Raw genomic sequence first — 27661 nt, forward strand, 5'->3', positions numbered from 1 at the left:
CACCCTTAGAATGGTGTGGTTCCTCCATTCTCAGCGGACCTCTGAATCTCTTTATTGTTCAGGCTGATACACCTTAGCTTTACATCTTCCTCCTCCTCCTCACATTTCTCTCTCTTGGACTTTAGGACTTTAGGATTAGAAGTCACCTCCAAACTCTATGCTAGGAGATCAAAGGAGAAGCAGGCCAGCCAGAGCACAGATGGGCAAGAGAGGCTGGCAGGCTGTGGCCTTCAGGGCAGGAAACAAAGGGGAAGAGGTGGGGGCATTGGATTCTTCTTGTGATTCTTGGAAGAAGAGAAACAGATGGAGTCTCCCCATTGCTTTCTCCATATAGGGTCCCTTCCTGTTCTTAAGAAATCCTCTCAAATTGCTTCCATTGAAATAGAGACATCCTTTTTTATTATGAATAATAATTTTAATACAGTGGTACCTCAAGTTACAAATGCTTGAGGTTAGAAACGTTTCTGGTTACAAACTCTGCTAACCTGGAAGAGAAACAGATGGAGTCTCCCCATTGTTTTCTCCATATAGGGTTCCTTGCTGTTCTTAAGAAAACCTCCCAAATTTCTTCCATGAAAATAGGGACATCCTGTTTTATTATGAATAATAATTTTACTATTTATACCTCACCCATCTTAAGTGTAGTCAGGATGTCTGCAGAACTCCAGAAACATACTTCTTAGTATCTTTATTTCAGATCCTATAGTTTATGTGTAATTTATTAAGTTTGTGTGTTTTTAAATGATTTAAGAGCAAATTTGGTATGTGGTACTTGGTATTTGATATGTTGATTGTTTTCACTTCATGGATCAATGGTCTCATGAGATAGTAAAATTCATGTTAAATTGATGCTTTAGGGGTTGTTTTTAAATGTCTGGAATGGATTAATCCATTTTCTATTAATTTCTATGGGAAAACGCACCTTAGTTTTGGAACGCTTTGGTTTTGGAAGGCACTTCCGGAACGGATTATGTTGAGAACCAAGGTACCACTGTATAGCCATTCAGCTAAGTACCCACCATTCACATCTTAAAAGAGTGTTGCCATAGAGAGGAATGGATGTGCATTCTCTTATCTCACCAGGCTGGATGCCATGGGATCCTAGGATGAAGAATTCTTCCTGGTAGGCACATGTGCCTGCAATTATGCCTAATATACTGTAATGAGTGGGCTTTGTGGAGCTAGTTTCTGTAAAAGCCTGGGCTACTTCCCATCCTGTAATCCTGTGGCTGGAGGGGCCTAGAATCTATAAGAGGAAACTTCCAGATCTGGTCTGGTCAGCTTAATAACCCCAAAATCAGAGACCTGTGAATTTGGAAGGATGACTATATTTCAATTGGCGTACTTTTTAAATGAGCGCAACTCAGTTTGATTACTATTTAAAGGGAAACTGAACAGGCGGAGGGCCTTCTCGATAGTGGCACCTGCCCTGTGGAATGCCCTCCCACCAGATGTCAAAGAGAAAAACAACTACCAAACTTTTAGAAGACTTCTGAAGGCAGCCTTGTTTAGGGAAGTTTTTAATGTTTAATAGCTTATTGCATTTTAATATTCTGTTGGAAGCCGCCCAGAGTGGCTGGGGGAACCCAGCCAGTGGGGTGGGGTATAAATAATAATTTTTTGTGATTGTTATTGCCATTATTTGCATTCTCTTATCTCACCAGACTGGGTGCCATGGGATCCTAGGATTAAGAATTCTTCCCGGTAGGCACATGTGCATGCAATTATGCCTAATATACTATAATGAGTGGGCTTGGTGGAGCTAATTTCTGCAAAAGCCTGGGCTATTTCCTGTGACGATAACATATGAGAGTGCTGGAGGTGAAATAGTTAAACATGTCACCCAATCAGAACCCAGTGGGTGGAGTCAGAGGGACTATAAAACCAGCTCTGGGAGGGGCGAAGGGAGGAGTTTGTTGGGAGTGGGGTGGTTGGTTGGAGTGGGGATGAATTGGGCTAGTCTGTGGGTAGGTTGAATTAGTGTAGCGAAATAAGCTGAGTCAGGAACAGTTAGGGGCTAGGAAGACAAGTAAATATCTGAGAGGTGGTTTAGTGAGTAAGAGCAGGTGGCAGAAGTTATAGGTCTGGATAGGCACCCCATGATTGTAATTCACTGAGACCGTTTATGAAACCACACGCTTGTTAAACTACAAGAAATAAACAGAAGATTATGTTCCAACTTAACCCTGACTGGACTCAGTATTTTACCAGGTAGGACCTGTGTGGTGGCAGCGAGAAATAAAGTGGTGGCACAGGGATCAATAGACGGTGAAACATCCGGAGACCCTGTGTGATCACCACACTTCCCAACCTGCAATCCTGTGCGGGGAAGGGGACAAGAATCTATAAGAGGACGCTTCCAGACCTGCTCTGGTCGCCTGTGGATTTTGAAGGATGACTATATTTCAATTGGCATACTTTTTCAAAAAGCGCAACTCAGATTAGTTCCCATTTAAAGGGAATCTGAACAGAATTTCATCTCCCTCCCATTCCACCCTACATATTTTGTCACTCTTCATTTTCCACATTGTGGCCCAGTCCTCCTCACTAGACTGTTTTGGGGGATCCTCACCCCCTTTTAGTCTTCCTTTCTAATGACGTTTTGGGCCTCTTCACAACCATGCCTGCTGACACCTCCTTCTCATGGGTGCCATTTTGGCTTCACTAGCAAGAACACTCATGCTTAGAAATGAAAAACAGAGGCAAAAAGGCTTTTGGATCTGCTTTTATTGCAAGGCACAAGCTCATGTAAGCCTTGAAAATGTTGCTTTTTCAATCTGGATGCTTTGGAGAAGACGTCCCTAGCTGGGGATCAAGCGGGATCCAGCGGCTCTCAAAGAGAGGGAGCATCTTCCACTTTTCAAAGGCATCTATCACTCCTACCGTCTAAAACGTAGAAACCAGCAACAAAAAGACAACAGTTAACTCAGTTTCATAGCAAAGTGACCATATTTGAGACACGAAAACACAAAGCAAGGCATGTTGGACCACAAGAAAGATTTCATGATAATAAACCGTTGGGTAGGGATAGGTCTGTTTCAGTTTTTCATTTCCAGAAACTACGAATTACAAAGATTCACCTTTCGATGAGAATTAAATGAAGTCTCTCAGACACCCCTACACCTGGGGGACTTCCTTTTCTAGGTACAATTAAATAGGTCACAAAATAGTGAGGGAGCTTTCAAGGTCTCCAATATTCTCCTGCAGACTGGATGTTATGCACGGCAGGGATTTGTTGTCTTTGTGGCCCTGAGTAAGAGTTCTGGGGAAACAGGAAGCTTGCTCACCTGTTTGTGACAATGTTTAGAGAAACACGAGAGACACTGGCACCCTGGGGTTCTTTCAGTCCAGTTGCTAATTTCTCTGCCAGGTCCCAAGACAAAAGTCTACTACCTCAGGTTCTTTCTTTAAAAGATAAAATAAGAATGAAGCTGCTTGGAACTGAAAGTGGGAGATTTGCTTGGAATGTATGGGATGTGAAACTGAGGTAATCTTAAATGGTGGAGGGCAGGACACCACACAGAGTAAGTGCCCAGCATCTGTTAAAGCTGCAGAATGGACATCCCTTAGGCACTGAGATAAACAATGGATGAAGCTGCACAACAAATTAAATGTGCCCATCTGGTGTGGTTTAGGGATTTGTCAAAGTCGAACTGGCATAAGCTCACAGGGCAAAGGGGCCAAAGATAGCTGGACCAGCCATGAGGCAGGTGAGGACCCTGCTCCTGGTGGCAGAAGCCCCTCAGACAGCAAACCCATTGGTGCCCCTCCTGCTTTGCTGGTTCTGCTTGTGGTGAAAGAACTTGGCACCATCTTGCTTAAAATGGGCAACAATGGTAGTTCCGCTTCTGTGCCTGCAGTTAAGAGGGTATGGTGTGTGTTAGTGGCAGATCAGGCCATGGCAGGAGGAGCAGGTAGATGGGCTTAGGAGCCGTGCCGGCAGAATGGCCAAGCAGCAATTAGCATTTTGCATCAAGCGGCAAAATGGGTTGTGCCACCCTTGGCTGATTATGGCATAAGTATTTTTATTTTTATTTTTGCAATGGAGCAATTGTGCTTGCAGGCAAAGGATGATCAATTTAGGAGACTCTGCATTGGGTACTTAAAATGATCAATCCAGAGGGTAATGGGAGAGGGGCAGGAGGTGTAATTCTCATTTGGTCACCTGAAATTACCTTCTGCAACAGGGATGATAAGTACAACTTCCAATTCTTTCATCAGTATCGGGACAACGGTGACGGAAGCAACGGCCATTGGCACGATGGCACTGCCTAGGATTCTTAGGTTCCTGGTCCTGTGCAGATCCTGTGCAAAGAGAGAAACAAACATAAGTGGGGAGAAGAAAGTTAATTCACAACTGGATGAAAGAGAGGAACAACTCCACAGCCCTTTGAACAGGAGTGGCTCTGTGACTCTCTGGGTGCTGTGGCATCCCAACACCTACCCCCCACCCCCACCCCTGCCAGTGGCCACTGGTGTTTACCACACTTGCTACATTCACAAGAAGAAATGGTAAATGTGCTTCTCCAGATATTTGCTCGTGAGTGGAGGGTTTAAACCACAGGGCCCCCCACATCCCCTTTTCCTTATATTCCTGTGCCATAATGAAGTCAACATGTGAACATCAAAGCACAGCCGTCCTCTCAAAGGCAGCTCTCCCTCAAAGTAATGTGTTTTAAAAATGTACATGAAAAAGTGTAATTTCATGACAATAGCAGGAAAATATAGGTTATAATAGGGGAAATTGCATAGCAATTATGGGCATAATGGGGGAAATTCAGCAACACAGTGCACATATCCCCTAATAGATGCACCTTTGTAGGCAATTTTGTCTGATATATACATTTTTATACAAAATTTACCACCAAAGAAACATCTCTAGCAAGAAAAGTGAGCTTCCTTTGCAAGGCCACAGAACAGCAACTGTACTCCTCTCCCTCTTCCACCCCATAATAAGCTGGCAGGTGTCCCTCTGTCTTCTTCATCTCCATCCCTTACCTGGGGAAGCCAGGAGCAGCAAACAGAGAACTGCCAAGCACAGGTGAAGGATCTTCATGGCTCAGGATGAATTGTGGTGGCAAAGCCCAATGCTGGCTTTTAAGCTAATGGAGCCCCAAAGCTTGCCAAGAGAGGGCAGGTAGGAAGAAGCAGATTTCATAATTGTAATTTCTTTGGGACATTGTGACCTAGGCTGACGTGGACGAGAACGTTGCCAAAATCACGTGCCTCTGGAAAAGCACTCCTGCATTCGGTCAGGCATCGCAGTTTCCACAGAAGTAAAATCACAAACATTCAGATGTGCTGTATTCATGTTTCAGAGCTAGATAGCTTGAATCAAATAAACATTTATGAGGAGGATGCGATACCCAACATAGGCAGTGCTAGGGGGATGTATCCCTCAGGTAAATGACTCACCCCTCACCTGTCCCCACCACATTGCTGGACCCTTGCGGTTACCTGAAGGAAGGGCTCTTTTCCCACGCTTGCTTCCCACAACGATTATTCTTAGTAGCTGTCAGTGCTCCCCCCCCCGCTAAAAAAATGTTTAGGGTTACTCTTATTTTCCTACTCATGTTGAAATACTGGCCAAACTTAGATTCACAAAATGTTTAGGGGTATGCAGACCCCTAATTGTTCCCATAATTGTTATTTCTTTGGGACGTTGTGACTTAGGCTGACGTGGAAGAGAATGTTGCCAAAATCACGTGCCTCTGGAACGGCATTCCTGCATTCAGTCAGTCCTGCATCCCCCCCCCCCCCCCGGAAATAGCACTGGTAGTAGTAATAGCTTCAAACAGTTCTTCCAAAAAGAAAAAGAAAATTCAAGTCCACCGATTGAAGAGGTTGAGTGGGACATGCAGGGCAAGGAGATTTCAAAGGTGAAATGATGGACTCTTTGCTTACTTGAAGGAAGGGCAATCTTCACATGGTCTCTTGTCCTTTTTCTCATTCTTGCAATCATCATCATCATCATCCTTTTTCCTCTTTTAACTGGACTTAACTGTCAGGGGTCCTTTACATTTACCTTTTAATCCTCAGCTATTCAAACAAGATGGAGGGGAGAAGATCACAGTGAGCAAATGCCCAGCAGCTATTGAAGTTTTAGGATGGACAGTTATGGTGACCCCTTTCCACTGAGATAAACAATAGATGAAACTGAATATTAGTCTAAACAATCAAATACCATGTGATTGAAGGATTGGCAAAACCTCCCAGAGCAAAGCAACGAAAGACAGGGCTGATCCCAGAGCCTTGAGGCAGGTGAAGATGCTGCTTCAGGTGGCAGAAGCCCCCAACCAGGCAGAAGGCCCCTGGGTGCCCCTCCTGCCCTGCTGCTTCTGCCAGTGGCGGAGACATAGCTGTCAAGTGTCCCTTATTGGAAGGGACAGTCACTTATGCCAGCGCCATGTCCCGCTGCTGTCCCTTATTGATGGATGTCCCTTAAATGTCCCTTAAATGATGTCCCTTAAATTTCAAAGGAAGCAGCTCCGCTCCCTCCCTCCCTGCCGGCCAGGGAGGAGGGAGGCTCCAACTGTGTTTCTTGGCTGTGTTGCTCACCCAATAAGAAGTCGAAGAACGACTGGGGGATGGAGCTTGCATGCCTTGTGTGTGGCTAGTTAATGCAAGCGGAGGAGTTTTTTGAATGCTTTTTTGAATGCTGGACGCCATTTTGTTGCACGTGCTGCTGTAAACTTTGCAGTGCAAAGCGAGGCCGGGGAGCCATCTTAAGTTGAGGCTGCATAGGCCTTGTGGTGCATGTGATTCAGATGCTATTCAGTTGAACCTCTGGTTACAAAGTTGGTTGGACAGTGTTCTCGAATCTACCAGCATGAGTTTGACCAGACTGCAGGAGGACAGGAAGACTGGAGTGCCTGGACCAGGTGAGGCTGCAGGTCCCTTATTTTGGCTGCTGGTCCCTTATTTTCCCCCTTCATGGATCACTGCCTTGCCGTGGCGAAGGGGCTTGAAGAACTCAGAGAAGCTATGAACTATGCCGAGCAGGGCACCCAAGATGAACAGGTCATAGTGGAGAGTTTTGACCAAACGTGATCCACCTGGAGCAGGAATCGGCAAGCCACTCCAGTATCCCTGCCAAGAAAACTCCATGGACAAAGACAACAGGTATATAAAAGTTATGATGCTGGAAGATGAGCCCCTCAGGTCAGAAGGCGTCCAACATGCTACTGGGGAAGTACAAGTAGATCCAGAGCTGATGAAGCGGCTGGGCCAAAGCCGAAAGGACGCTCAGTTGCGGATATGCATGGAAGCGAAAGGAAAGTCCAATGCTGTAAAGAAAAATATTGCATAGGAACCTGGAATGTAAGAACCATGAACCTGGGTAAGTTGGATGTGGTCAAAAATGAGATGGCAAGAATAAACATTGACATCCTGGGCATCAGTGAACTAAAATGGACGGGAATGGGCAAATTCAGTTCGGATGACTATCATATCTACTACTGTGGGCAAGAAACCCGTAAAAGAAATGGAGTGGCCCTCATAGTCAACAAAAGAGTGGCGAAAGCTGTACTGGGATGCAATCTCAAAAATGATAGAATTATCTCGATACGAATCCAAGGCAGACCTTTTAACATCACAGTAATCCAAGTTTATGCACCAACTACTGGTGCTGAATAAACTGAAATTGACCAATTCTATGAAGACTTACAACACCTTATAGAAGTGACACCAAAGAAGGATGTTCTTCTCATTATAGGGGATTGGAATGCTAAAGTAGGGAATCAAGAGATAAAAGGAACAACTGGCAAATTTGGTCTTGGAATTCAAAACGAAGCAGGGCAAAGGCTAATAGAGTTCTGTCAAGAGAACAAGCTGGTCATCACAAACACTCTTTTCCAACAACACAAGAGACGACTCTACACATGGACATCACCAGATGGGCAGCATCGAAATCAGATTGATTATATTCTCTGCAGCCAAAGATGGAGAAGCTCTATACAGTCAGCAAAAACAAGACCTGGAGCTGACTGTGGCTCAGATCATCAGCTTCTTATAGCAAAATTCAAGCTTAAACTGAAGAAAGTAGGAAAAACAACTGGGCCGGTAAGGTACAATCTAAACCAAATCCCTTATGAATACACAGTGGAAGTGAGGAACAGGTTTAAGGATTTAGAATTGCTGGACAGAGTGCCTGAAGAACTATGGATGGAGGCTCGAAACATTATACAGGAGGCAGCAACGAAAACCATCCCAATGAAAAGGAAATGCAAGAAAGCAAAGTGGCTGTCCAATGAGGCCTTACAAATAGCGGAGGAGAGAAGGCAAGCAAAATGTGAGGGTGATAGAGAAAGATACAGGAAATTGAATGCAGAATTCCAAAAAATAGCAAGGAGAGACAAGAAGGCCTTCTTAAATGAGCAATGCAAAGAAATAGAGGAAAACAACAGAATGGGAAGAACCAGAGATCTGTTCAAGAAAATTGGAGATATGAAAGGAACATTTCGTTCAAAGATTACCATAATAAAGGACAAAAGTGGTAAGGACCTAACAGAAGCAGAAGACATCAAGAAGAGGTGGCAAGAATACACAGAGGAATTATACCAGAAAGATATGGATGTCTCGTACACCCCAGGTAGTGTGGTTGCTGACCTTGAGCCAGACATCCTGGAGAGTGAAGTCAAATGGGCCTTAGAAAGCATTGCAAATAACAAGGCCAGTGGAAGTGATGGTATTCCAGCTGAACTATTTAAAATTTTAAAAGATGATGCTGTTAAGGTGCTACACTCAATATGCCAGCAAGTTTGGAAAACTCAGCAGTGGCCAGAAGATTGGAGAAGGTCAGTCTACATCCCAATCCCAAAGAAGGGCAGTGCTAAAGAATGCTCCAACTACCGCACAATTGCACTCATTTCACACTCTAGCAAGGTTATGCTTAAAATTCTTCAAGGAAGGCTCAAGCAGTATGTGGACCGAGAACTCCCAGAAGTGCAAGCTGGATTTAGAAGAGGCAGGGGAACCAGAGACCAAATTGCAAACATGCGCTGGATTATGGAGAAAGCTAGAGAGTTCCAGAAAGACATCTACTTCTGCTTCATTGACTATGCAAAAGCCTTTGACTGTGTCGATCACAGCAAACTATGGCAAGTTCTTAAACAAATGGGAGTGCCTGATCACCTCATCTGTCTCCTGAGAAATCTCTATGTGGGACAAGAAGCCACAGTTAGAACTGGATATGGAACAACTGATTGGTTCAAAATTGGGAAAGGAGTACGACAAGGCTGTATTTTGTCTCCCTGCTTATTTAACTTATATGCAGAATTCATCATGCGAAAGGCTGGGCTGGATGAATCCCTAGCAAGAATTAAGATTGCTGGAAGAAATATCAACAACCTCAGATATGCAGATGACACTACCTTGATGGCAGAAAGTGAGGAGGAATTAAAGAACCTTTTATTGAGGGTGAAAGAGGAGAGCACAAAATATGGTCTGAAGCTCAACATCAAAAAAACGAAGATCATGGCCACTGGTCCCATCACCTCCTGGCAAATAGAAGGGGAGGAAATGGAGGCAGTGAGAGATTTTACTTTCTTGGGTTCCATGATCACTGCAGATGGTGACAGCAGCCACGAAATTAAGAGACGCCTGCTTCTTGGGAGGAAAGCAATGGCAAACCTAGATAGCATTTTAAAAAGTAGAGACATCACCTTGCCAACAAAGGTCCGTATAGTAAAAGCTATGGTTTTCCCAGTAGTGATGTATGGAAGTGAGAGCTGGACCATAAAGAAGGCTGATCGCCGAAGAATTGACGCTTTTGAATTATGGTGCTGGAGGAGACTCTTGAGAGTCCCATGGACTGCAAGAAGATCAAACGCATCCATTCTTAAGGAAATCAGCCCTGAGTGCTCACTGGAAGGACAGATTGTGAAGCTGAGGCTCCAATACTTTGGCCACCTCATGAGAAGAGAAGACTCACTGGAAAAGACCCTGATGTTGGGAAAGATGGAGGGCACAAGGAGAAGGGGACGACAGAGGACGAGATGGTTAGACAGTTTTCTCGAAGCAACAAACATGAGTCTGACCAAACTGCGGGAGGCAGTGGAAGACAGAAGTGCCGGCGTGCTCTGGTCCATGGGGTCACGAAGAGTCGGACACGACTGAACGACTAAACAACAACAACAACAACCCTTATTTTCAAGGCTGCTGGTCCCTTATTTTCAAATGTGTAAGTTGACAGCTATGGGCGGAGAAGCACCAGCATCATCAGCACTGATTTTGGGCTGCCATTTGGGGCAATACGGGAAGTGCCGCCCTAGGCTGATTCTGCCTAGACTGGCACTTCTCGTGTCTTTTGCAATGGACAAATTATGAAAACAACTGACTGCGCAACCAATTAAGCTTGCAATCAAAGGACGATGTATTCAGGGACCAATTAAGTATTTGATGCTTTGTGTAACTAATGGAACAGGTAGCTGGTACTCACTGCTGTATGAAAATGACATTCTGTATAATAAAAAGGTTGCATTAGAGATACGTTGTACTGCCAGTGGTTGTTTAATTAATGAAAAGCATAATTAAGACAACTGTAAAACTTGCAGGCTGTATAATCAACCTACATAATGAGTATAATGAGTTTTGTTTTGGTTAATTCTGTTTCTGAAGGAATAGAATGGCTCTAAGACATGGAAGGGAGGGAAGAGGGAGGGAGGAAAGATGAGTTTGTATCGATGCAGTTTTTACATAATGGAGGAAATAATAAAGTTTTAATGGAAATCTCAAATGGATATAGCAGACAAATGCTATATTAAAGGAGGTTAAACTGGAATCAAATAAATGATCATCAACTTGTAAAGAAACCTATTGTTCATGTTAGCAGGCATCATAAAAGTATTCCAAGTTTTACGTAATGAAACTATTTTCTCAGTTCACTGGCTCCCTTTGCCTAAATCCGAGAAGGGATGTCCTTTCAGGGTGGTAGCCTAAAGCTACTCAGATCAGAGGCTCCTCAAACTGATGGATCCAAAAAATCCTACAAGAGGGGCAGGGTGTGGGGAGGAGAAATGATACTTTCCTCTGCACTCTTGTTTGATTCTCATTTGCCAAGCAGAAGTTTCCTTCTGCAACAATTAACGTATTTTTCGCCCCATAGGATGCACCGGCCCATAAGGCGCACCTAGTTTTTTGGGGGGGAAATAAAGGGGGGAAACTTTATTCCCCCCCCCCAGGGCCGGGGCTGGGGCGGGGGAAGCCTGAGCTTCCCCCGACCCCAACCCCCAGAACAGGCAGCTCTCCGCAAGCCGCGGGAGCCCAGCGCCGGAGAGCTGCGGGAAGCTCAAAGCCTGGGGGGCGCTGAGCTCAGCGCATCCCCAGGCTTCGGTGTGCAGGCAGCTCCCCACAAGCTGTGGGAGAGCTGTGCGACTTCGTGCAGCCCTCCCACGGCTTGCAGAGAGCTTCCTGTAGCCTGCATTTGCCCCATAGGATGCACACACATTTCCCCTTCATTTTTGGAGGGGAAAAAGTGCGTCCTATAGGGCGAAAAATATGGTATACAGTGGTGGACAGCTCCCAATGTCAGTGAAGACAGCAGGACAAACGAACGGGAGGCGGATTCAATCAGTTTGTAACAGGCCATATCCTGTGTAGAGGGAGCACAAATGCCATGGTCCACAAGTGAAAGGAAAGTTCATTCAGAAGAGCATGAAACGGAGGCACAACTTCATAGGCCCCCCTAAAATAAATCTTGGCTGCACCCATGCTTCCCATCATTTTAATTTCTTTGGAACGTTTTGACTTAGGCTGACATAGAAGAGAATGTTGCCAAAATCACATGCTTGTGGGAAGATATTGCTGAAATCTGGTAGTCATAGCAGTTTCCACAGAGGTTAGATCCCAATTACAGATCGCAAACATTCAGATCGGATGCATTCATGTTTCACAAGGAGATAGCTTGGGATGAAACAAAAAGTTTATGAGGAGGATAGTCAGTGCCAGGGGGATGTATCACTCAGATAAATAACTCACCCCTCACCTGTTCCCATCACATTGCTGGACTCTTGTGGTTACCTGAACGAAGGGCACCTTTCACAATAATAATTGGCCAGCCTGTCCGTTCCCTTCTCCTTTCCACCGTAGAGGATGACTAAGCCATTTACTTACTTACTTACTTACTTACTTACTTACTTACTTAAGGTAAAGGGACCCCTGACCATTAGGTCCAGTCATGGCCAACACTGGGGTTGCGGCGCTCATTTTTCTTTATTGGCCAAGGGAGCCGGCATACAGCTTCCTGGTCATGTGGCCAGCATGACTAAGCCGCTTCTGGCGCACCAGAGCAGCGCACGGAAACACCGTTTACCTTCCCGCCAGAGCGGTACCTATTTATCTACTTGTACTTTGACGTGCTTTCGAACTGCTAGGTTGGCAGGAGCAGGGACCGAGCAACGGGTGCTCACCCTGTCGCAGGGATTGGAACCACCGACCTTCTGATCAGCAAGTCCTAGGCTCTATGGTTTAACCCACAGCACCACCCGCATCCCTTACAGCACCACCCTCGTCACTTACTTACTTATTTAATATACCGCTTTATAACTGGGGGTCTCAGGGCAGTTCACAGAATAAAATTAAGATATAATACCACAAAATACCTAATAAAAATAAAAAGAAACTCAATAACCCCCCCCAAAAAACCCCCACACGTAGTCAAATACAAAATGCAAATAATTAACAGGAGAATACTGTTAAGTTGTGGGCGAACATATCAGACGACACAGCGATTCTTCAAACAGCTCTTTTTCATTCATAGGCCAGAACAGAACTGAGCTGAAGAGCTCAGTTAGCCTACTTATATAGAGCTCCAGAACAACGTAACTGTAGCAACTTTCTAAAACTATCCAATCACTGAATGTCACTTTCGATCCCTCATTTGCATACAAACTAAACAATCACTGAACATCACTTTTGATCCTTCATTTGCATAACTATCTACAGTATCCCCCTGCTGGCCCAGGGTGAGAACTTCAGTACATAACACCCCTCCCCACAGGGATAAGGCGTTAGTTACAATCGTAATGGTTTCCTTATATACAGCACTACACTTAATGGTTCAATTAGGCACAAAAGCATATCGGTTACATTTCCCATACTTAGACCAACAGTGATACATGTCCAACAACATAGTCCTTTAAATAAGTTGGGTGCTTGGAAACTCTGCCAGACAGCCGGGGACTGGTAACCAAGTCCGGGGGGCCACCCAATTCTTGCTGAGGCTGTGGTGCGACCCTAGGTGGCATTGAAACCAAGTCCCCTGGATCCGCTGCTATGGGTGGAACCTCCGCAAGTGGAGTTGGCAGAATGTCAGGCACGGCAGTGGTCTGAGTCTGTGGTAAGTCTGGTAGACCCTCTGAAGTGGCTTGGTTCGGCTCCACGTCGGCAGTTTGCGAGAGAGGTGTAGGTGGAGCCTCACCATCTGTGTCTGTTCCGGAGCCGCAAGCGCAGTTGGGGAAACCACGGTAGTGTCCAAGTCCCCAACCTTGTGCCTAAGCTGGTCTATGTGCCGGCGCCACAAGCATCCATCTTCGAGTCCCACCTGGTACGAGCGAGGTCCAGTGACTCCCACTACTGTGGCTGGCACCCAAGGAATGTTCCCCACAAAGTTCCGGGCAAAAACCTGGTTTCCTGCCTGGGGGTTTGGCCACGGCGAAGTCCGGGTGCAGCCGGTCGAGCGGTGACCTGAGGCGGCGGCCCATAAGCAGTTTGGCAGGACTCCGCCCTGTGGCCGCATGAAGGGTGATGTGTTGTATGAACAAGTATTTGGCGACCCGCTCATGCCAGTCTTCCCGGTCCAGGCACACCAGTGCCTCTTTTGCCGAGCGCACCATTCTCTCTGCTTGCCCGTTGATGGATAGATGAAATGGTGCCGTTAGGGCATGGCGGATTCCCAGTCCCAAAGATACAGCTCAAAAGTGCCTGACGTGAACTGTGGTCCATTGTCGGAGACAAGGACATCAGGACACCCATGCGTCGCAAAGAGCCCTTGCAGCACCAGGATAACTGCCTCTGTAGTGGTGGAGGGCATCAGGGCCACCTCCAGCCATTTGGAATAGGCGTCCACCACTACCATAAAGGTCCGGCCGTGAAAGGGGCCGGCCAGATCGATGTGCACCCTCGACCAGGATGTCTTGGCATCTCCCAGGTGTGTCCCTTAGCTGCCGGTGGCGCAGGCCTTGATTCTTGGCAGGCTTGACAGGCAGAAACCCAAGCAGTGATGGCATCATCCCTGTTAGGCCTCCAGACGTAACACCGAGCCAACGCCTTCATTTTGACAATTCCCGGGTGGCCAACGTGCAGAGCCTCCAGGACACGTTGACGGAGTCTTTGGGGAATCACGACACAGTCTCCCCACAGCAGACAGCCGCGATGAACTGAGAGTTCATGTTGTCTGGTTGCGAACGGCTGGAACTCCAATGCAAAAGGCCCTTGTGGCCATGCCCTCCACACCCAGTTGAGCACATGGCTGATGGTGTGATCCTGGGCAGATGCGGAGGCCACAGAGGCAGCCGATACAGGCGCTGCTGGAAGATCCTCAATCAGGAGCAGCGATGAAGCAGGAGCCAGGTCTTCCACAAACGCTGGAAGAGGGCAATGGCTGAGGGCGTCGGCATGGCCCATCGATTTCCCCGGGCGATGGGCAAGCCGGTAGTGGTAGGTAGCCAGGAAAACAGTCCATCGCAGCATGCACGGCGAGAGTTGGACAATTACCGGCGAGGAGGCCCAGGAGTGGCTTGTGGTCAGTGATGAGGTCAAAAGTCCTGCCATAGAGGTATTCATGGAACCTCTTCACTCCAGCCACGTGCCAGTGCCTCCTTGTCGAGCTGGCATTCAGTCGAGCTGGCATTCAGTCAGAGATAGCGTCCTGGAAAAGTAGGGGAGTGGTGCTTCTCTTCCGTCTGGAAAACGGTGACTAAGGACAGTGCCGATGCCAAAAGGTGAGGCGATGCAGGCAAGGACCAGTGGCCTGGCTTCACTGTACTGTACCAGCACACTGTCCGATGAAAGGAGGGCTTTGACCGTGTTGAAGGCCACCGTCTCCCAATGACCCCAGGACCAAGGTGTCTTTGTGCTGAGGAGTCGGTGAAGAGGCTCAGCCACCGTGGCTTTGTGGGGCAGGAACATGTTATAAAAGTTCAGCAGTCCCAGGAACGCCTGCAACTCCATCTTGTTCTTTGGGGTGGGGGCCTGCTGGATAGCGCGGATCTTGCATGTGGTCGGGTGAAGGCCGGAGGCGTCAATAAGATAGTCCAGGAACTCCACCTGTGGAATGGTGATCTGGCACTTCTCCCTCTTTACCTTAAGTCCGGCCTCCTGGAACCTGGTCAGCACGGCATGGTGGCGCTTGAACAGCTGCTGGTGTGAGTCTGCAGACACCCAGACGTCATCAAAATATGGTACCACGCCTGGAAGCCCTTGCAGGAGACACTCCATAAGGCTTTAGAAGATGCCAGGAGCCACACTCACCCTGAACTGCAACCAGTGGCAACGGAATGCCTCTCGGTGGGTGACGATCGTCTGGGCTTCAGCAGTGGCATCATCGACGGGCAGTTGTTGATAGGCTTGGGCATGGTCCAGCTTAGCGAAGACCTTACCCTCACCCAAGGAATGCTGCAGGTGTTGGACAACAAGAACCAGATAAGTGTGCTGCTGAAGTGCCTTGTTGATCGTGCACTTGTAGTCAGTGCAGATTCTCACCGACCCATCTGGCTTGACAGGCGTGACGATGGGGGTTTCCCACTTGACATGGTCAACCGGCTCCAAAACTCCTTGGGCGATCAGCTTGTCCAGTTGTTCGTCCACCTTAGCCTTGAGAGCAAAGGGAACCCAGTGTAGCTTTAGCTTGATGGGGGCAACTTGTGGATCAAGGCTAAAGGAGATGGGCGTACCTGTATATTGCCCCAAAGTGCCATCAAAAACCTCAGCAAAGTCTTTGACCAGACCCTCAGTTTCTGCGTTAGAGATTTAGTTGATGCCGGTGACTTCCAGGCCGAGGGCATCAAACCCTAGGAGGCTTGGCCTTCAACCACCACCAGTCGGAGCAGGCCCGAAAAATCCTTGAAGGTGATCCGGAACTGGCCAACTCCTACCACGGGAATGTCGTTTCCCTCGTAGTCTCTCAGGTGTACACAGTGAGAGGTGAGTTGCCTTTTGAACACTCTAGGTACCAGTCTTTTGATGGTGCTCCAAGACACGATGGACAGGGCAGACCCGGTGTTGATCTCCATGTCACATGGAGCTCCTTCAGTGAGCACCGTGACGTCCAGCTTGCGTCACGTAGGCGAGTCAGTTTGGATAATCGTGGTTCCAGACGGGCAGCAGCAGTTGGTGAGAGCAAAACAGCTTTCCTTGGCGGACTGGAGTGAAGACTTGGACTTGCGAGTTGGTGAAGGGGGGGTGTCAGACAGAGCCGATCGGCAGACCTTAGCGATGTGGCCCCTTCTGGAACACTTCTGACAGATGGCATCTCTGAATCAACAGCACATTCCGATTGGCCCTTGGACTTCTTTTCGAACGTCCTGCGCTCCCGCTTTGTCTGGTGCACGTCATCGTCTTCACTGGAGGATGCCTCATCACTGTTGGCCTCTTCATGATGCACTGGAACTGGCTTCCTAGCAAGACGCAGGCTGCTGGCCTTGCGTATCTCCTGGGAGGAGCGTTCAGCAGCTTCTGAGGCCACGGCCTCCTCAATTGCTTCCTGTAGGGTGAGGTCTGGCTTGGCGAGGAGACGCCGTTGCAGCCGGATGTCCCAGACCCCACAGACAATTTGATCCATCAGGGCATCGTCTAAGTCTCGGAACTCGCAGTGCATTGCAGCTTGTCGGAGGGCGGCAGTGTAGTTGTTACTTGACTCCCCCTCTGACTGGTTCTGGTGGTAGAATGCATGGCGGGCAGCAATCTTGGACGGCTTTGGCGCGTAGTGGTTGCGGAGCTTCTCTTGAATCGTGTCCCATGTTGTTGCCTGTACTGCTTCAGGCGCAACCAATGCTCGGGCCGTCTCAAACATCTCAGGCCTACAGAGGCTGAGGAATAGGCCCCAGGACAATTATCAAAATGCCGAAATCTCAACAGCAAGGGCAGAATTAAACAAATTCCCGAACCTGACTATACATCCAGTTATAAAGCGGTATAATAAACAAATAAATAAATAAATAAATAATTTAAAAATGGCTTAGTCATCCTCTGCGATAGAAAAGAGAAGGGAAAGGACAGGTTGGCCAATTATTATTGTGAAAGGTGCCCTTCCTTCAGGTAACCACAAGGGTCCAGCACTGTGATGGAAACAGTTGAGGGGTGAGTTTTTTACCTGAGGGATACATCCCCCTGGCACTGACTATGCAGGGCATTGCATACTCCTCATAAACATTTCGTTTTATCCAAGCTATCTCCTTGTGAAACATTAATGCAGCAGATCTGAATGTTTGCGATCTGTAGTTGGGCTCTTACTTCTGTGGAAACTGCTATGACTACCAGATTTCAGCAATATCTTCCCACAAGCATGTGATTTTGGCAACATTCTCTTCCATGCCACCCTAAGTCACAACATCCCAAAGAAATTACAATTATGGGAAGCATGGGTGCAGCCAAGATTTATTTTAGGGGGGCCTAAGAAGTTGTGCCTCCGTTTCATGCTCTTCTGAATGAACTTTCCTTTCACTTGTGGACCATGGTATTTGTGCTCCCTCTACACAGGATATGGCCTGTCACAAACTGATTGTATCTGCCTCCCGTTCGTTTGTCCTGCTGTCTTCACTGACATTGGGAGCTGTCCTCCACGGTATAATTGTTGCAGAAGGGAACTTCAGCCTAGTAAATGAGAATGAAACAAGTGTCCAGAGGAAAGTATCATTTCTCCTCCCCACGCCCTGCCCCTCTTGTAGCATATTTATGGATCGATCATTTTGAGGAGCCTCTGATCTGAGTAGCTTTAGGCTACCACCCTAAGTGGACATCCCTTCTCGGATTTAGGCAAAGGGAGCCAGTGAACTGAGAAAATAATTTCATTACGTAAAACTTGGAATACTTTTATTATGCCTGCTAACATGAACAATAGGTTTCTTTACAAGATGATGATCATTTATTTGATTCCAGTTTAACCTCCTTTAATATAGCATTTGGCTGCTATATCCATTTTCCATTAAAATTTTATTATTTCATCCATTATGTAAAAACTGCGTCGATACAAACTCATCTTTCCTCCCTCCCTCTTCCCTTCTTCCGTGTCTTAGAGCCATTCTATTCCTTCAGAAACAGAATTAACCAAAACAAAACTCATTATACTCATTATGTAGGTTGATTATACAGCCTGCAAGATTTACAGTTGTCTTAATTAGGTTTTTCATTAATTAAACAACCACTGGCAGTACAAAGTATCTCTAATGCAACCTTTTTATTACACAGAATGTCATTTTCATAGAGCAGTGAGTACCAGCTACCTGTTCCATTAGTTACACAAGGCATCAGTTACTTAAGTGGTCCCTGAATACATCACCCTTTGATTGCAAGCTTAATTGGTTGCACAGCCAGTTGTTTTCATACTTTGTCCATTGCAAAAGACACCTATGGCAGAATCAGCCTAGGGCGGCACTTCCCATATTGCCCCAAATGCCAATGATCTTGTGCAAAATCAGTGCTGATGATGCAGGTGCTTCTCCTCCACTGGCAGAAGCAGCAGGGCAGGAGGGGCACCCATGGGCATTGTGCCTGGTTGGGGGCTTCTGCCACCTGGAGCAGCATCCTCACCTGCCTCAAGGCTTGTCCGGCTCTGGGATCAGCCCTGTCTCTGATTGCTTTGTTCTGGGAGGTTTTGCCAATTCTTCTTGGTCGAATCCTTCAATCATATGGTATTTGATTGTTTAGATTAATATGCAGTTTCATCAATTGTTTATCTCAGGGGAAAGGGGTCACCATAACTGTCCATCCTAAAACTTCAATAGCTACTGGGCTTTTGCTCAGTATGATCTTCTCCCCTCCATCTTGTTTGAATAGCGGAGAATTGAAAGGTAAAGGTAAAGGGACCCTGACAGTTAAGTCCAGTCACTGACGACTCTAGGGTTGCGGCGGTCATCTCGCTTTACTGGCCGAGGGAGCCGATGTTGGTCCGCAGACAGTTTTTCTGGTTCATGTGGCCAGCATGACTAAGCCGCTTCTGGCGACATCAGAGCAGCACACAGAAACGCTGTTTACCTTTAAGCCGGAGCGGTACCTATTTATCTACTTGCACTTTGACGTTCTTCTGAACTGCTAGGTTGCCAGGAGCTGGGACCGAACAATGGGTGCTCACCCTGTAGCGGGGATTTGAATTGCCAACTTTTTGATTGGCAAGCCCAAGGCTCAGTGGTTTAGACCACAGCGCCACCCGCGTCCGTTAGCTGAGGATAAGGTTCCATATATTCCTTGCAAAGTGTTCCACATTCAGTTCCAAGCACCTTGCGCATGAAAGCACCAGGCCTGAGCATCAAAGCTCAAATGAAACCTCAAAGCAGAGAAGATTAACTCATTGGCCTTTGGATGTTTCTGATCTGGAGATCCCATCACCCCTGATCTTTAGCCACAAATAACAGCGACTCCATGGAGCGCAGGAGAGAAGAGTGAATTGGCTTCAGAAACAGGGTTGGGAAGGAGAAAGGGGGCTTAGTCATATTCTAGGGTGGAAAGGAGAAAGGAAAGGACAGGTTGGCCAGTTATGATGGGGTGCAGAGTGGGACATGGCAGGTGGAGCAAGCAGAGAAGCAGAGCCCCTCCAGTTTGAAAATATTTTTGTACGTTCCATTGAGTCTAGTTAGAAAAAGGTGTTTGAGAAAAAGGATGATGATGATGATTGCAAGAATGAGAAAAAGGACAAGAGAGCATGTGAAGATTGCCCTTACCTTCAAGTAAGCAAAGAGTCCATCATTTCACCTTTGAAATCTCCTTGCCCTGCATGTCCCACTCAACCTCTTCAATCAATGGACTTGAATCTCTTTTTTCTGGAAGAACTGTTTGAAGCTATTACTACTACCAGTGCTATTTCCAGGGGGGATGCAGGGGTCCGCATACCCCTAAACATTTTGTGAATCGAGGTTTGGCCATATTGAGGAGCAGTATTTCAACATGAGTAGGAAAATGAGAGTAACCCTAAACATTTTTTAGGGGGGGGGGGAGCACAGGCTACTACTAAGAATAATTATTGTGGGAGGCGAGCATGTGAAAAGTGCCCTTCCTTCAGGTAACCGCAAGGGTCCAGCAATGCGATGGGGACAGGTGAGGGGTGAGTCATTTACCTGAGGGATACATCCCCCTGGCACTGCCTATGTGGGGCATTGCATCCTCCTCATAAATGTTTCAGGAGTGCTTTTCCAGAGGCACGTGATTTTGGCAACGTTCTCGTCCACGTCAGCCTAGGTCACAACGTCCCAAAGAAATTACAATTATGCAATCTGCCTACCTGCCCTCTCTTGGCAAGCTTTGGGGCTCCATTAGCTTAAAAGCCAGCATTGGGCTTTGCCACCACAATTCAACCTGAGCCATGAAGATCCTTCACCTGTGCTTGGCTGTTCTCTCTTTGCTGCTCCTGGCTTTCCCAGGTAAGGGATGGAGAGGAAGAAGACAGAGGGACACCTGCCAGCCTATTATGGGGTGGAAGAGGGAGAGGAGTACAGTGGCTGTTCTGTGGCCTTGCAAAGGAAGCTCACTTTTCTTTCTAGAGACGTTTGTTTAGTGGTAATCTCTTTAGTGGGAATTCTTTGCATAAAAAATGTATATATGCGACAAAATTGCCTACCAAAGTGTGTCTACTAGGGAAAATATGCACTGTGTTGCTGAATTTCCCCCATTATGCCCATAACTGCTATGCAATTTCCCCTATTATAACCTATATTTTCATCCTATTGTCATGAACTTACACTTTTTCTGGTACATTTTTTAAACACATTACTTGGAGGGAGAGCTGCCTTTGAGAGGACAGCTGTGCTTTGATGTTCACATGTTGACTTCATTATGGCACAGGAATATAAGGAAAAGGGGACACGGGTGGCCCTGTGGTTTAAACCACTGAGCCTCCTGGGCTTGCCAATCAGAAGGTTGGCGGTTTGAATCCCCACGGTGGGGTGAGCTCCCATTGTTCGGTCGCAGATCCTGCCAACCTAGCAATTCGAAAGGACATCGAAGTCAAGTAGATAAATAGGTACCGCTCTGGTGGGAAGGTAAACAGCTTAGTCATGCTGGCCACATGACCCGGAAGCTGTCTCTGGTCAAACACCGGCTCCCTCAGCCTGTAAAGTGGGATGAGCACACATCCCCAGTTGTCTGGAACTGGACTTAACTGTCAAAACAGTCCTTTACCTTTTTTTAATATAAGGAAAATGGCTTTGCATGTAAAACTGGTAAGGAAAAACAAAAGGAACCTCTTCTTCTCTCAGTTTGGTTAGATTTTATGGAATTCTATGCAAATTTATGGAATATGTTTTACAAAATAAAAATTTGATTTGTCTCTTCCACAGGTCTGCCAATAAATTTGGGGTATATGGTTTCTAATTAGTGGGAAATGTTTCTTGATGTAATATAGAGCCTTTTATTCTGGGTAGTCCTTGGGGCTCTGATGGCTTCAGTTACACACTTTAGTTTCTCTATAATGTATAAGCCATGTGTGCCTCACTTCTTGCTGTCGTATTTCGTGGACTGACACCTTCCACTCATGAGCAAATATCTGGAGAAGCACATTTACCATTTCTTCTTGTGAATGTAGCAAGGGTGGTAAACACCAGTGGCCAGTGGCAGGGGTGGGGGTAGGAGTTGGGATGCCACAGCACCCAGAGAGTCACAGAGCCACTCCTGTTCAAAGGGCTGTGGAGTTGTTCCTCTCTTTCATCCAGTTGTGAATTAACTTTCTTCTCCCCACTTATGTTTGTTTCTCTCTTTGCACAGGATCTGCACAGGACCAGGAAATTAAGAATGCTAGGCAATGCCGTGAAGCCAACGGTCGTTGCTTCCGTCACCGTTGTCCCGATACTCATGAACAAATTGGAAAGTGTTTATCTAGAATGCCGTGTTGCAGAAGGTAATTTCAGGTGACCAAATGAGAATTACACCTCCTGCCCCTCTCCCATTACCCTCTGGATTGATCATTTTAAGTACCCAATGCAGAGTCTCCTAAATTGATCATCCTTTGCCTGCAAGCACAATTACTCCATTGCAAAAATAAAAATAAAAATACCTATGCCAGAATCAGCCAAGGGTGGCACATCCCATTTTGCCGCTTGATGCAAAATGCTAATTGCTGCTTGGCCATTCTGCCGGCACGGCTCGTAAGCCCATCTACCTGCTCCTCCTGCCATGGCCTGATATGCCACTAACACACACCATACCCTGTTAACTGCAGGCACAGAAGTGGCACTACCATTGTGGCCGATTTTAAGCAAGATGGTGCTGAGTTCCTTCGCCACAGGCAGAACCAGCGGGGCAGGAGGGGCACCAATGGGTTTGTTGTCTGAGGGGCTTCTGCCACCAGAAGCAGGGTCCTCACCTGCCTCATGGTTGGTCCAGCTGTCTTTGGCCCCTTTGCCCTGTGAGCTTATGCCAGTTCGCCTTTGACAAATCCCTAAACCACACCGGATGGGCACATTTAATTTGTTGTGCAGCTTCACCCATTGTTTATCTCAGTGCCTAAGGGATGTCTACTCTGCAGCTTTAACAGATGCTGGGCACTTACTCTGTGTGGTGTCCTGCCCTAAACCGTCTAAGATTACATCAGTTTCACATCCCATACATTCCAGGCGAATCTCCCACTTTCAATTCCAAGCAGCTTCATTCTTATTTTATCTTTTAAGGAAAGAACCTGAGGAAGTAGACTTTTGTCTTGGGTCCAGGCAAAGAAATTAGCAACTGGACTGAATGAACCCCAGGGTGCCAGTTCTCCCGTGTTTCTCAAAACATTGTCACAAAATTGTGAGCCAGCTTCCTGTTAACCCAGAACTCTTCCTCAGGGCCACATAGACAACAAATCCCTGCCATGCATAGCATCCAGTCTGCAGGAGAATATTGGAGACCTTGAAAGCTCCCTCACTATTCTGTGACATATTTAATTGTACCTAGAAAAGGAAGTCCCCCAGGGGTAGGGGTGTCTGAGAGACTTCATTTAATTCTCATCGAAAGGTGAACCTTTGTAATTCATAGTTTCTGAAAATGAAAACCTGAAACAGACCTATCCCTACCCAATGGTTTATTATCATGAAATCTTTCTTGTGGTACAACATGCCTTGCTTTGTGTTTTCGTGTCTCAAATATGGTCACTTTGCTATGAAACTGAGTTAACTGTTGTCTTTTTGTTGCTGGTTTCTACGTTTTAGACGGGAGGAGTGATAGATGCCTTTGAAAAGTGGAAGATGCTCCCTCTCTTTGAGAGCCGCTGGATCCCGCTTGAACCCCAGCTAGGGACTTCTTCTCCAAAGCATCCAGATTGAAAAAGCAACATTTTCAAGGCTTACATGAGCTTGTGCCTTGCAATAAAAGCAGATCCAAAAGCCTTTTTGCCTCTGTTTTTCATTTCTAAGCATGAGTGTTCTTGCTAGTGAAGCCAAAATGGCACCCATGAAAAGGAGGTGTCAGCAGGCATGGTTGTGAAGAGGCCCAAAACGTCATTAGAAAGGAAGACTAAAAGGGGGTGAGGATCCCCCAAAACAGTCTAGTGAGGAGGACTGGGCCACAATGTGGAAAATGAAGAGTGACAAAATATGTAGGGTGGAATGGGAGGGAGATGAAATTCTGTTCAGATTCCCTTTAAATGGGAACTAATCTGAGTTGCGCTTTTTGAAAAAGCATGCCAATTGAAATATAGTCATCCTTCAAAATCCACAAGTGTCAGAATTTTTGGATTATTGAACTGACCAGACCAGGTCTGGAAGCGTCCTCTTATAGATTCTTGCCCCCTTCCCCCCACAGGATTGCAGGTTGGGAAGTGTGGTGATCACACAGGGTTCCTGAACGTTTCACCGTCTATTGATCCCTGTGCCACCACTTTATTTCTCGCTGCCACCAGACAGGTCCTACCTGGTAAAATACTGAGTCCAGTCAGGGTTAAGTTGGAACATAATCTTCTGATTATTTCTTGCAGTTTAACAAGCATGTGGTTTCATAAACGGTCTCAGTGAATTACAATCATGGGGTGCCTATCCAGACCTATAACTTCTGCCACCTGCTCTTACTCACTAAACCACCTCTCAGATATTTACTTGTCTTCCTTGCCCCTAACTGTTCCTGACTCAGCTTATTTCACTACACTAATTCAACCTACCCACAGACTAGCCCAATTCACCCCCACTCCAACCAACCACCCCACTCCCAACAAACTCCTCCCTTCGCCCCTCCCAGAGCTGGTTTTATAGTCCCTCTGACTCCACCCTCTGGGTTCTGATTGGGTAACATGTTTAACTATTTCACCTCCAGCACTCTCATATGTTATTGTCACAGGAAATAGCCCAGGCTTTTGCAGAAATTAGCTCCACCAAGCCCACTCATTATAGTATATTAGGCATAATTGCATGCACATGTGCCTACCGGGAAGAATTCTTAATCCTAGGATCCCATGGCACCCAGTCTGGTGAGAGAAGAGAATGCAAATAATAACAATAACAATCACAAAAATTTATTATTTATACCCCACCCCACTGGCTGGGTTCCCCCAGCCCCTCTGGGCGGCTTCCAACAGAATATTAAAATGCAATAAGCTATTAAACATTAAAAACTTCCCTAAACAAGGCTGCCTTCAGAGGTCTTCTAAAAGTTTGGTAGTTGTTTTTCTCTTTGACATCTGGTGGGAGGGCATTCCACAGGGCAGGTGCCACTACCGAGAAGGCCCTCTGCCTGTTTCCCTGTAATTTGGCTTCTCGCAGTGAGGGAACCGCCAGAAGGCCCTCGGCGCTGGACCTCAGTGTCCGGGCAGAACGATGGGGGTGGAGACACGCCTTTAGGTATACTGGACCAAGGCTGTTTAGGGCTTTAATTACTTTAAAGTAATTTCGTTGTCCCCGAAGGGGGCAATGACAATAAAGATATTATTATTATTAAAGGTCAACACCAACACTTTGAATTGTGCTTGGAAATGTACTGGGAGCCAGTGTAGGTCTTTCAAGACCAGTGTTAAATGGTTTTTGCAGCCGCTCCCAGTCACCAGTCTAGCTGCTGTATTCTGGATTAGTTGTAGTTTCCAGATCACCTTCAAAGGTAGCCCCACACAGAGCGCATTGCAGTAGTCCAAGTGAGAGATAAGTAGAGCATGCACCACTCTGGTGAGACAGTCTATGGCCAGCTAGGGTCTCAGCCTGCATACCAGATGGAGCTGGTAAACAGCTGCCCTGGACACAGAATTGACCTGCTCCTCCATGCACAGCTGTGAGTCCAGAATGACTCCCAGGCTGCACACCTGGTCCTTCAGGACATGGTAACCCAATTCAGGACCAAGGAGTCTTCCACACCTGCCCGTATTCTGTCCCTCCCAAAACAGTACTTCTGTCTTGTCAGGATTCAACCTCAATGTGTTAGCCACCATCCAACCTCCAACCACCTCCAGACACTCACACAGGACCTTCACCGCCTTCAATGGTTCTGATTTGAAAGAGAGGTAGAGCTGGGTATCATCTGCATACTGATGAACACCCAGCCCAAACCCCCTGATGATCTCTCCCCGCAGCTCCATGTAGATGTTGAAAAGCAGGGGGGAGAGGACACAACCCTGAGGCACCCCACAAGTGAGAGCTCAGGGGTCTGAACACTCATCCCCCCCCCCCCACTTTCCGAACATGGGCCAGTAGGAAGGAGCAGAACCACTGTATAACAGTGCCCCGGCTCCCAGCCCCTGAGATGGTCCAGACATATATTATGGTTGATGGTGTCAAAAGCCACTGAGACATCCAGGAGAACTAGGAAACAGCTCTCACCTTTGTCCCTAGCCTGCCGGAGATCATAGACCTGTGTGACCAAAGCCGTTTCAGTCCCAAGATGAGGCCTGAATCCTGACTGGAAGGGATCCAAATGGTCTGCTTCTTCCAGGCATGCCTGGAGTTGTTCAGCAGCCACTCTCTCAATCACCTTGCCCAAGAATGGAAGATTTCAGACTGGATGATAGTTGGCCATATTGGCAGCATCTAAAGATGGTTTTTTAAGAAGCGGTTTCCTAACCGCCTCTTTCAGCAGGTCTGGGAAGGCTCTCTCACAGAGAGAAGCATTCACCACCCCATGAAGTCCATCGCCCAGCCCTTCCCGGCTAGCTTTTATAAGCCAGGATGGGCAAGGATCAAGGAGACAGGTGGTTGGTTTCACTCATCCAAGCCTTTCCATATCCTCAGAGGTAACAAATTGGAATTGATCCCACGCAACTTGACTAGACAGGACTCTAGCACTCTCCCGCCCTGGCCCTGCTCCCATGGTGGAGTCTACCTCTTCTTGAATCTGAGTGACTTTAATCTGCAAAAAACTTTGCAAAATCATTGCAGGAGATCATGTGGCCTGTACTGGGCCCTGATGTAGCAGGTGGTTCTGCTGAATTGCAAACCACATGAAAGAGTTTCCTGCTGCTGTTTTCTGCACATGCAATAGAGGCGGTGAAGAAAGTCCTCTTTGCCATCGCTACCGCCACTTGGTTGGCTCGACATTGAGCTCTAACCCGTGTCCAGTCAGCTTCCGAATGAGCTATCCACCACTGGCGCTCTAGCCATCTCAGCGATTGTTTCATTGCCCTCAGATCTGTGGAAAACCATGCAATCGGAGAGGGCGCTTTGGAGCCAAACAGTCAATAGCCCTGGTTAAGGCCACATTCCAGTGGGCCACCAGGAAATCAGCTGAAAGGCCATCAACATGAGATAAAGCATCCCCTGCCACTCTTTGGAAACCATTTGGATCCATTAAGTGGCGGGGGCAGACCATCCAACAAAATGGCTGGGGCAGGTTCTACGGGAGCGGGGGGTGCACTGGGAGAACCGATCTCAGTGATTAGGGGTAGGAGGAGGAGTTATGATAAGACCAGACTATGTCATTACCGAAGAGGCAGGTTTAGTCGTTGTTTGAGGACTATCCCTGCCTCTGGGTCTGGTCCACAGATCTGAGGGCAGATGTTTTCAACATCTACATTCAGCAGCTGGGAGAGATCATCAGGGGATTTGGCCTGGGTGTTCATCAGTATGCAGCTGACACCTCCTTCTCATGGACGTAAGGTGCCATTTTGGTTTCACTAGCAATAGCACTCATGCTTAGAAATGAAAAACAGAGGGGAAAGGCTTTTGGGTCTGCTTTTATTGCAAGACACAAGCTCATGTAAGCCTTGAAAATGTTGCTTTTTTCCAATCTGGATGCTTTGGAGAAGAAGTCCCCAGCTGGGGATCAAGCGGGATCCAGCAGCTCTCAAAGAGAGGGAGCATCTTCCACTTTTCAAGGGCATCTATCACTCCTCCCGTCTAAAACACAGAAACCAGCAACAAAAAGAAAACAGTTAACTCAGTTTCATAGCAAAGCGACCATGTTTGAGACATGACAACACAAAGCAAGGCATGTTGGACCACAAGAAAGATTTCATGATAATAAACCATTGAGTAGGGATAGGTCTGTTTCAGTTTTTCATTTCCAGAAACTATGAGTTATATAGATTCACCTTTCGATGAGAATTAAATGCAGTCTCTAGCCCATCCATACC

At 46.9% G+C, this 27661-nt stretch overlaps 1 long non-coding RNA gene across 2 annotated transcripts in view; it reads left to right on the forward strand.

Moving 5' to 3' along the window:
• Positions 1-23504, forward strand: part of LOC310669975 — a 40639-nt gene extending 17135 nt beyond the window's left edge. For both annotated transcript variants that reach the window (XR_014507467.1, XR_014507468.1), the window contains one exon: positions 23328-23504. This is a non-coding gene — a long non-coding RNA (uncharacterized lncRNA). The remainder of the gene's footprint in view (positions 1-23327) is intronic.
• Positions 23505-27661: the final 4157 nt, after the last annotated feature.

This window comes from Podarcis tiliguerta (assembly GCF_965153285.1).
Source record: "Podarcis tiliguerta genome assembly, contig: HAP1_SCAFFOLD_176, whole genome shotgun sequence".
In the NCBI taxonomy this organism is placed as follows: domain Eukaryota; kingdom Metazoa; phylum Chordata; class Lepidosauria; order Squamata; family Lacertidae; genus Podarcis; species Podarcis tiliguerta.